The following is an 11908-nucleotide window of genomic DNA, read 5'->3' as shown; positions in this document are numbered from 1 at the left end:
TTAATATGTCTCTCGGGCATATGAAATACCTTCAATCTCCCACTTGCACGAGAAACATAAGAAATTAATGCAAGTGATGGATACCTCCTAACAACCGTCCATCACCCCCAATATGTTATGACTTTGTGCCATTCAATAACATCATCCCTTTCGAGTTCCCATTTCGAATATGAATAGGTGAATCTTTCATCACATCCTTTTGTCCTAGATGTCAGGTTAAATCCAAGAGACACGGAGTGATCACTCTCTTCTAGATTTAACTTTATCAGGCCTTAGACATCTGACTCTCAACGAATAAGAGGGACAAATTCCATCTTGACTACATACGTCCTAAATATATACCTTGCATTATACCTGAGCTCTTCCTTATGAACTACCATATTTCAGAATAGCGAAGGAAAGAATCAAGGCACAATACTTAGTAAATATCCGAACCCAATATGTATCTCAGGTCAGAGGATACAATGATATTCGCCTTTACTCAAGATTACGTGTGATCAACCACAAAGGCTCCATTTAGTAAATCTTGAGAGCGGGTCTTCCAATATTTGTATCCCACAAATATCTATGAACCTTGGTTGCAACCTTGCCCCACATTCATCTCGTGAATGTATACCAATCCAAGTTCATAATAGTCTAAACCTCACACTTGTTCCCACAAATGTAATCGACTACGGAATTTAGAATAATTACTTATTCATGGATAAAATATGCAAAATAGGAACATGACTCAAGATTAATAAATTAATACCATAATTATATTAATGAGTTTGAACAAATTCGTTCCGTTACAATACATAAAACAGATCACAACCAATCACTAGAATATCGAAGCCCTAATGCACTAACATGCCCTTGATGTTTTGCACCATGTAAGAGCTTCGTGAGTGGATCCGCTATATTAAGATCTGTATGAACTTTGAGAATACATATCTCTCCCTTTTCAACTTCATCCCTTATGTAGTTGAATCTCCGCTCAATGTGACAGGTCTTTTGGTGAGCACGAGGTTCCTTGATTTGAGCAATCGCACCCTCGTTGTCACAAAAGATCTCAAGAGGGTCCTGAATGGAAGGGACTACTCCTAAGTCGTCGATGAATTTCTTCATCCATGCATCTTCCTGAGCTGCCAATGAGGCGGCAATGTACTCTGATTCTGTAGTGGATAAAGCAACAACATCCTGTTTTGAACTCTTCCAGGAGACCGCACCTCCATTTAATGTGAAGACATAACCGGATTGTGATCGTGAATCATCTAGATCAGTTTGGAAACTTGCGTCCACGTAACCCTTTACTGCGAGTTCTTCTTCACCAGACCCATATATTAGAAACATATCCTTAGTCCTCCTAAGGTATTTCAATATACTTTTAACAGCAATCCAATGACTGTTTCCTGGGTTATTCTGGTATCTACTTGTCAGGCTAAGAGCGCATGACACATCCGGTCTAGTGCATATCATTGCATACATGATTGACCCAATAGCAGATGCGTACAGAACTTTCTTCATTCTCTCTTGTTCATCTTTCGTGGTAGGACACTGAGATGAACTGAGAGGCGTTCCTCTTTGAATAGGTACCAAACCTTTCTTAGAGTTGTCTATCTTGAACCTTTTCAAGATCTTTTCAATGTATGCACTTTGATTCAAACCTATCAGTTTCTTGGATCTATCCCTGTAGATCCCAATTCCCAAAATGTATTGTGCTTCTCCAAGATCCTTAATGGAGAAGCATTTACTTAACTAAGTTTTAACTCCTTGCATTGCCGGAATATCATTCCCAAATAATAATATATCATCCACATATAATACAAGGAACATGATAGTGCTCCCACTAGCTTTCTTGTATACACAAGCTTCATCACCATTTTTAATGAAGCCAAATTTCTTGGCCTCCTCATTAAAACGATGATTCCACATTCTAGATGCTTGTTTCAATCCGTAGATTGACTTCTTTAACTTGCATACCTTTTTAGGATATTTTGGATCAAAAAAACCTTCAGGCTGAACCATATAGACATCTTCCTCAAGATGTCCATTTAGGAAAGCGGTCTTGACATCCATTTGCCATATTTCATAATCATAATGAGCAGCAATGGCAAGTAATATCCTAATAGACTTTAGCATTGCCACAGGCGAAAAAGTTTCATCATAGTCAACCCCTTGAGTTTGAGTGAAACCTTTTGCTATAAGTCTAGCTTTATATGTATCCAAGTTTCCATGTATGTCGGTTTTCATCTTGAAAAGCCATTTACAATCAACTAACGTGGAGCCAGTAGGTTGTACAGCCAGTTCCCAAACTTGGTTGTCATACATGGATTGCATCTCGGCGTTCACGGCTTCCTGCCATTTATCTTTATCAATCCTTGATAAAGCATCTTGGTAGTTTGTTGGTTCATCCAAATCGACCACATAGCAACCATCCATGAGAAACCCATATCTCTCAGGAGGATTACTAATCCTACCAGATCTGCGAACGTCTTGTATACTTTGATCATCTATTTGATCATTCTCAACACTTTCATGTTGAGCGCTAGTGTCAACCAATTGTGTATTATCTACTTGATCTTGAACCTCTTCAAGATCTATCTTCCTTTCACTATTTCCTTCCATTTGGAACTTAGTTTCAAGGAATTCAGCCTTCCGAGCAACAAATACATTCTGCTCAGATGGATCATAGAAATAGTATCCCATATCATCCTTGGGATACCCTATGAAGATACACTTCGTGGATCGAGCATTCAACTTATTAGGGACGTAACGCTTAGGGTAAGCTTCACATCCCCATACCTTTAAGTATGATAGATATGGAGGTTTTCCAAACCACATCTCATGAGGTGTTTGTTCCACTTTCTTGGTTGGGGCATATTTAAAATACGAGCCGTGGAGCATAGACAATAACCCCAAAATGATAGAGGTAATGAGCTTCTAGCCATCATAGATCGAACCATATCCATTAAGGTTCGGTTCCTCCTTTCGGAAACTCCATTTAGTTGGGGTGTTCCAGGAGGAGTGAGTTGCGAGATAATCCCGCAACTTCTAAGATGATCTTGGAAAGCATCGCTTAGGTATTCACCTCCTCTATCGGTATGAAGTACCTTGATTGTCTTATTGAGTTGATTTTGTACTTCATTTTGATACTCTTTGAATGCTTCAAAAGTTTCATCCTTATGTCTTAACAAGTAGACATATCCAAAACGACTGAAGTCATCAATGAAAGTAACGAAGTATCTTTCACCATTCCTAGTTATGGGCTTAAAGGGTCCACATACATTCGAATGTATTAGTCCCAATAAGTCTTTAGCCCTTTCATAGGTCCCTTTGAAAGGTACTTTAGTCATTTTACCTTGTAAACAAGATTCACATACATCAAACGAGTCTAGTTCATTTGATTTTAAAAGTCCATTCTTTTGAAGTGTATGCATTTGATTCTTGTTTATGTGACCAAGGCGACAATGCCATAAATAGGAATCATTCAAATCCCTTTTGAGTTTCTTGGTGTTTGCATGGAACATTGAGCTATTGTATGATGTGTCATCATGAACCAATTCATAAATACCATTCGAAGGCGAAGCCTTAAAATAGAACACATTATCTAAAGAAACATGGATATCATCATTAATGAAATTAAGATTAAAACCATATTGTTTCAAACGGGATACAGAAATAATGTTTCGAGATAAATCGGGTGCATACAAAACATTTTTCAAAATAAGCTCCAAACCACTTGGTAGCTTTAAAACAAAGTCTCCTTGAGCTTTCACTTGCACCATTGCTCTATTTCCCATGAAGAGACTTGCTGTTCCCACATCTTGATCACTTCTTTTGAACCCCTGCAAAGTATTGCAAATATGAGTTCCACATCCTATGTCTAATACCCATGTATTAGAAGAAGTAATACTAAGCTCAATGTATACCATATATACATTACCTGAGGTTTGCCCCACATCCCTCTGTTCTTTCAACTCCTTTAGGTAGACCGGGCAGTTGCGTTTCCAGTGACCCATTTCACCGCAACCGAAGAACGAATCTTCCTTGGGGTTAGCTTTACCGGCAACCTTTTGCTTCTTGTTGTTGTTGGTTGGGGTAACTGAAATGTCCCGTTCTTATTGATTAAAAACGTTCCATATTAATTGATTTCGTTGCGAGGTTTTGACCTCTATATGAGACGTTTTTCAAAGACTGCATTCATTTTTAAAACAAACCATAACCTTTATTTCATAAATAAAGGTTTAAAAAGCTTTACGTAGATTATCAAATAATGATAATCTAAAATATCCTGTTTACACACGACCATTACATAATGGTTTACAATACAAATATGTTACATCGAAATCAGTTTCTTGAATGCAGTTTTTACACAATATCATACAAACATGGACTCCAAATCTTGTCCTTATTTTAGTATGCAACAGCGGAAGCTCTTAATATTCACCTGAGAATAAACATGCTTTAAACGTCAACAAAAATGTTGGTGAGTTATAGGTTTAACCTATATATATCAAATCGTAACAATAGACCACAAGATTTCATATTTCAATACACATCCCATACATAGAGATAAAAATCATTCATATGGTGAACACCTGGTAACCGACAATAACAAGATGCATATATAAGAATATCCCCATCATTCCGGGACACCCTTCGGATATGATATAAATTTCGAAGTACTAAAGCATCTGGTACTTTGGATGGGGTTTGTTAGGCCCAATAGATCTATCTTTAGGATTCGCGTCAATTAGGGTGTCTGTTCCCTAATTCTTAGATTACCAGACTTAATAAAAAGGGGCATATTCGATTTTGATAATTCAACCATAGAATGTAATTTCACGTACTTGTGTCTATTTTGTAAATCATTTATAAAACCTGCATGTATTCTCATCCCAAAAATATTAGATTTTAAAAGTGGGACTATAACTCACTTTCACAGATTTTTACTTCGTCGGGAAGTAAGACTTGGCCACTGTTGATTCACGAACCTATAACAATATATACATATATATTAAAGTATGTTCAAAATATATTTACAACACTTTTAATATATTTTGATGTTTTAAGTTTATTAAGTCAGCTGTCCTCGTTAGTAACCTATAACTAGTTGTCCACAGTTAGATGTACAGAAATAAATCGATAAATATTATCTTGAATCAATCCACGACCCAGTGTATACGTATCTCAGTATTGATCACAACTCAAACTATATATATTTTGGAATCAACCTCAACCCTGTATAGCTAACTCCAACATTCACATATAGAGTGTCTATGGTTGTTCCAAAATATATATAGATGTGTCGACATGATAGGTCGAAACATTGTATACGTGTCTATGGTATCTCAAGATTACATAATATACAATACAAGTTGATTAAGTTATGGTTGGAATAGATTTGTTACCAATTTTCACGTAGCTAAAATGAGAAAAATTATCCAATCTTGTTTTACCCATAACTTCTTCATTTTAAATCCGTTTTGAGTGAATCAAATTGCTATGGTTTCATATTGAAATCTATTTTATGAATCTAAACAAAAAAAGTATAGGTTTCTAGTCGGAAAAATAAGTTACAAGTCATTTTTGTAAAGGTAGTCATTTCAGTCGAAAGAACGACGTCTAGATGACCATTTTAGAAAACATACTTCCACTTTGAGTTTAACCATAATTTTTGGATATAGTTTCATGTTCATAATAAAAATCATTTTCTCAGAATAACAACTTTTAAATCAAAGTTTATCATAGTTTTTAATTAACTAACCCAAAACAGCCCGCGGTGTTACTACGACGGCGTAAATCCGGTTTTACGGTGTTTTTCGTGTTTCCAGGTTTTAAATCATTAAGTTATCATATCATATAGATATAGAACATGTGTTTAGTTGATTTTAAAAGTCAAGTTAGAAGGATTAACTTTTGTTTGCGAACAAGTTTAGAATTAACTAAACTATGTTCTAGTGATTACAAGTTTAAACCTTCGAATAAGATAGCTTTATATGTATGAATCGAATGATGTTATGAACATCATTACTACCTTAAGTTCCTTGGATGAACCTACTGGAAAAGAGAAAAATGGATCTAGCTTCAATGGATCCTTGGATGGCTCAAAGTTCTTGAAGCAAAATCATGACACGAAAACAAGTTCAAGTAAGATCATCACTTGAAATAAGATTGTTATAGTTATAGAAATTGAACCAAAGTTTGAATATGATTATTACCTTGTATTAGAATGATAACCTACTGTAAGAAACAAAGATTTCTTGAGGTTGGATGATCACCTTACAAGATTGGAAGTGAGCTAGCAAACTTGAAAGTATTCTTGATTTTATGAAACTAGAACTTTTGGAATTTATGAAGAACACTTAGAACTTGAAGATAGAACTTGAGAGAGATCAATTAGATGAATAAAATTGAAGAATGAAAGTGTTTGTAGGTGTTTTTGGTCGTTGGTGTATGGATTAGATATAAAGGATATGTAATTTTGTTTTCATGTAAATAAGTCATGAATGATTACTCATATTTTTGTAATTTTATGAGATATTTCATGCTAGTTGCCAAATGATGGTTCCCACATGTGTTAGATGACTCACATGGGCTGCTAAGAGCTGATCATTGGAGTGTATATACCAATAGTACATACATCTAAAAGCTGTGTATTGTACGAGTACGAATACGGGTGCATACGAGTAGAATTGTTGATGAAACTGAACGAGGATGTAATTGTAAGCATTTTTGTTAAGTAGAAGTATTTTGATAAGTGTATTGAAGTCTTTCAAAAGTGTATAAATACATATTAAAACACTACATGTATATACATTTTAACTGAGTCGTTAAGTCATCGTTAGTCGTTACATGTAAGTGTTGTTTTGAAACCTTTAGGTTAACGATCTTGTTAAATGTTGTTAACTCAATGTTTATAATATCAAATGAGATTTTAAATTATTATATTATCATGATATTATCATGTATGAATATCTCTTAATATGATATATATACATTAAATGTCTTTACAACGATAATCGTTACATATATGTCTCGTTTAAAAATCATTAAGTTAGTAGTCTTGTTTTTACATATGTAGTTCATTGTTAATATACTTTATGATATGTTTTCTTATCATAGTATCATGTTAACTATATATATATATCCATATATATGTCATCATATAGTTTTTACAAGTTTTAACGTTCGTGAATCACCGATCAACTTGGGTGGTCAATTGTCTATATGAAACATATTTCAATTAATCAAGTCTTAACAAGTTTGATTGCTTAACATGTTGGAAACATTTAATCATGTAAATATCAATCTCAATTAATATATATAAACATGGAAAAGTTCGGGTCACTACAGTACCTACCCGTTAAATAAATTTCGTCCCGAAATTTTAAGCTGTTGAAGGTGTTGACGAATCTTCTGGAAATAGATGCGGGTATTTCTTCTTCATCTGATCTTCACGCTCCCAGGTGAACTCGGGTCCTCTACGAGCATTCCATCGAACCTTAACAATTGGTATCTTGTTTTGCTTAAGTCTTTTAACCTCACGATCTATTATTTCGACGGGTTCTTCGATGAATTGAAGTTTTTCGTTGATTTGGATTTCATCTAACGGAATAGTGAGATCTTCTTTAGCAAAACATTTCTTTAAATTCGAGACGTGGAAAGTGTTATGTACAGCCGCGAGTTGTTGAGGTAACTCTAGTCGGTAAGCTACTGGTCCAACACGATCAATAATCTTGAATGGTCCAATATACCTTGGATTTAATTTCCCTCGTTTACCAAATCGAACAACGCCTTTCCAAGGTGCAACTTTAAGCATGACCATCTCTCCAATTTCAAATTCTATATCTTTTCTTTTAATGTCAGCGTAGCTCTTTTGTCGACTTTGGGCGGTTTTCAACCGTTGTTGAATTTGGATGATCTTCTCGGTAGTTTCTTGTATAATCTCCGGACCCGTAATCTGTCTATCCCCTACCTCACTCCAACAAATCGGAGACCTGCACTTTCTACCATAAAGTGCTTCAAACGGCGCCATCTCAATGCTTGAATGGTAGCTGTTGTTTTAGGAAAATTCTGCTAACGGTAGATGTCGATCCCAACTGTTTCCGAAATCAATAACACATGCTCGTAGCATGTCTTCAAGCGTTTGTATCGTCCTTTTGCTCTGCCCATCAGTTTGTGGATGATAGGCAGTACTCATGTCTAGACGAGTTCCTAATGCTTGCTGTAATGTCTTCCAGAATCTTGAAATAAATCTGCCATCCCTATCAGAGATAATAGAGATTGGTATTCCATGTCTGGAGACGACTTCCTTCAAATACAGTCGTGCTAACTTCTCCATCTTGTCATCTTGTCTTATTGGTAGGAAGTGTGCTGATTTGGTGAGACGATCAACTATTACCCAAATAGTATCAAAACCACTTGCAGTCCTTGGCAATTTAGTGATGAAATCCATGGTAATGTTTTCCCATTTCCATTCCGGGATTTCGGGTTGTTGAAGTAGACCTGATGGTTTTTGATGCTCAGCTTTGACCTTAGAACACGTCAAACATTCTCCTACGTATTTAGCAACATCGGCTTTCATACCCGGCCACCAAAAATGTTTCTTGAGATCCTTGTACATCTTCCCCGTTCCAGGATGTATTGAGTATCTGGTTTTATGAGCTTCTCTAAGTACCATTTCTCTCATATCTCCAAATTTTGGTACCCAAATCCTTTCAGCCCTATACCGGGTTCCGTCTTCCCGAATATTAAGATGCTTCTCCGATCCTTTGGGTATTTCATCCTTTAAATTTCTCTCTTTTAAAACTCCTTGTTGCGCCTCCTTTATTTGAGTAGTAATGTTATTATGAATCATTATATTCATAGATTTTACTCGAATGGGTTCTCTGTCCTTCCTGCTCAAGGCATCGGCTACCACATTTGCCTTCCCCGGGTGGTAACGAATCTCAAAGTCGTAATCATTCAATAATTCAATCCACCTACGCTGCCTCATATTCAGTTGTTTCTGATTAAATATGTGTTGAAGACTTTTGTGGTCGGTATATATAATACTTTTGACCCCATATAAGTAGTGCCTCCAAGTCTTTAATGCAAAAACAACCGCGCCTAATTCCAAATCATGCGTCGTATAATTTTGTTCGTGAATCTTCAATTGTCTAGACGCATAAGCAATCACCTTCGTTCGTTGCATTAATACACAACCGAGACCTTGCTTTGATGCATCACAATAAATCACAAAATCATCATTCCCTTCAGGCAATGACAATATAGGTGCCGTAGTTAGCTTTTTCTTCAATAACTGAAACGCTTTCTCTTGTTCATCATTCCATTCAAATTTCTTCCCTTTATGCGTTAATGCAGTCAAGGGTTTTGCTATTCTGGAAAAGTCTTGGATGAACCTTCTGTAGTAACCAGCTAGTCCTAAAAACTGGCGTATGTGTTTCGGAGTTTTCGGGGTTTCCCACTTTTCAACAGTTTCTATCTTTGCCGGATCCACCTTAATACCTTCTTTGTTCACTATGTGACCGAGGAATTGAACTTCTTCCAACCAAAATGCACACTTTGAAAACTTAGCGTACAATTCTTCCTTCCTCAATACTTCTAACACCTTTCTCAAATGTTCACCATGTTCTTGGTCATTCTTTGAGTAAATAAGTATGTCATCAATGAAAACAATGACAAACTTGTCAAGGTATGGTCCACACACTCGGTTCATAAGGTCCATGAACACAGCTGGTGCATTAGTTAAACCAAACGGCATGACCATAAACTCGTAATGACCGTAACGTGTTCTGAAAGCAGTCTTTGGAATATCATCTTCTTTCACCCGCATTTGATGATACCCGGAACGTAAGTCAATCTTTGAATAAACAGACGAGCCTTGTAGTTGATCAAATAAGTCGTCGATTCTCGGTAGTGGGTAGCGGTTCTTGATGGTAAGTTTGTTCAACTCTCGGTAGTCGATACACAACCTGAATGTACCATCTTTCTTCTTGACAAACAAAACAGGAGCTCCCCACGGTGATGTGCTTGGTCGAATGAAACCACGCTCTAAAAGTTCTTGTAATTGGCTTTGCAGTTCTTTCATCTCGCTGGGTGCTAGTCTGTAAGGAGCAAGAGCTATTGGTGCAGCTCCTGGTACAAGATCTATTTGAAATTCAACGGATCGATGTGGGGGTAATCCCGGTAATTCTTTCGGAAATACATCGGGAAATTCTTTTGCAATGGGAACATCATTGATGCTCTTTTCTTCAGTTTGTACTTTCTCGACGTGTGCTAGAACAGCATAGCAACCTTTTCTTATTAGTTTTTGTGCCTTCAAATTACTAATAAGATGTAGCTTCGTGTTGCCCTTTTCTCCGTACACCATTAAGGGTTTTCCTTTTTCTCGTATAATGCGAATTGCATTTTTGTAACAAACGATCTCCGCTTTCACTTCTTTCAACCAGTCCATACCGATTATCACATCAAAACTCCCTAACTCTACTGGTATCAAATCAATCTTAAATGTTTCGCTAACCAGTTTAATTTCTCGATTCCGACATATATTATCTGCTGAAATTAATTTACCATTTGCTAATTCGAGTAAAAATTTACTATCCAAAGGCGTCAATGGACAACTTAATTTAGCACAAAAATCTCTACTCATATAGCTTCTATCCGCACCCGAATCAAATAAAACGTAAGCAGATTTATTGTCAATAAGAAACGTACCCGTAACAAGCTCCGGGTCTTCCTGTGCCTCTATCGCATTAATATTGAAAACTCTTCCACGGCCTTGTCCATTCGTGTTCTCCTGGTTCGGGCAATTTCTAATAATGTGGCCTAGTTTTCCACATTTATAACAAACTACATTGGCATAACTTGCTCCGACACTACTTGCTCCGCCATTACTCGTTCCAACACCATTTGTTCCTTTCGTTCTATTAGCCCCTGGTCCGTAGACCTCACACTTCGCCGCGCTATGACCATTTCTTTTACACTTGTTGCAAAATTTGGTGCAGAACCCCGAGTGATTCTTTTCACACCTTTGGCATAGCTGCTTCTGATTGTTGTTGTTGTTGCGGTTATTATTGTTGTTGGGATGATTGTTGTAGTTGCTGTTGTTGTTGTTGTTGTTGTTGTTGTTGTTGTTGTTGTTGTTGGGCAGTTTGTTGTAGTTGCGATTGATGTTGCGATTGTTGGGATAATTGTTGCGATTATTGTTGTAATTACTGTTGTTGTTGTATTGGTGATTCTTATCACCGTTTTCCTCCCACTTTCTTTTGACTTGCTTCACATTGGCCTCTTCAGCAGTCTGTTCTTTAATTCTTTCTTCAATCTGGTTCACTAGTTTGTGAGCCATTCTACATGCCTGTTGTATGGAGGCGGGCTCGTGTGAACTTATATCTTCTTGGATTCTTTCCGGTAATCCTTTCACAAACGCGTCGATCTTCTCTTCCTCATCTTCGAATGCTTCCGGACACAATAGGCACAATTCTGTGAATCGTCTTTCGTACGTGGTAATATCAAATCCTTGGGTTCGTAACCCTCTAAGTTCTGTCTTGAGCTTATTGACCTCGGTTCTGGGACGGTACTTCTCGTTCATCAAGTGCTTGAATGCTGACCACGGTAGTGCGTACGCATCATCTTGTCCCACTTGCTCTAGATAGGTATTCCACCATGTTAACGCAGAACCTATGAAGGTATGCGTAGCGTACTTCACTTTGTCCTCTTCAGTACACTTACTTATGGCAAACACCGATTCAACCTTCTCGGTCCACCGTTTCAATCCGATCGGTCCTTCGGTTCCATCAAATTCCAAAGGTTTGCAGGCAGTGAATTCTTTGTAGGTGCATCCTACACGATTTCCTGTACTGCTAGATCCAAGGTTATTGTTGGTATGTAGCGCAGCCTGTACTGCGGCTATGTTTGAAGCTAG

Source organism: Rutidosis leptorrhynchoides, chromosome 3 (genome assembly GCF_046630445.1).
Source record: "Rutidosis leptorrhynchoides isolate AG116_Rl617_1_P2 chromosome 3, CSIRO_AGI_Rlap_v1, whole genome shotgun sequence".
In the NCBI taxonomy this organism is placed as follows: Eukaryota; Viridiplantae; Streptophyta; class Magnoliopsida; order Asterales; family Asteraceae; genus Rutidosis; species Rutidosis leptorrhynchoides.
Note: the sequence above shows the minus strand (reverse complement) of the source record.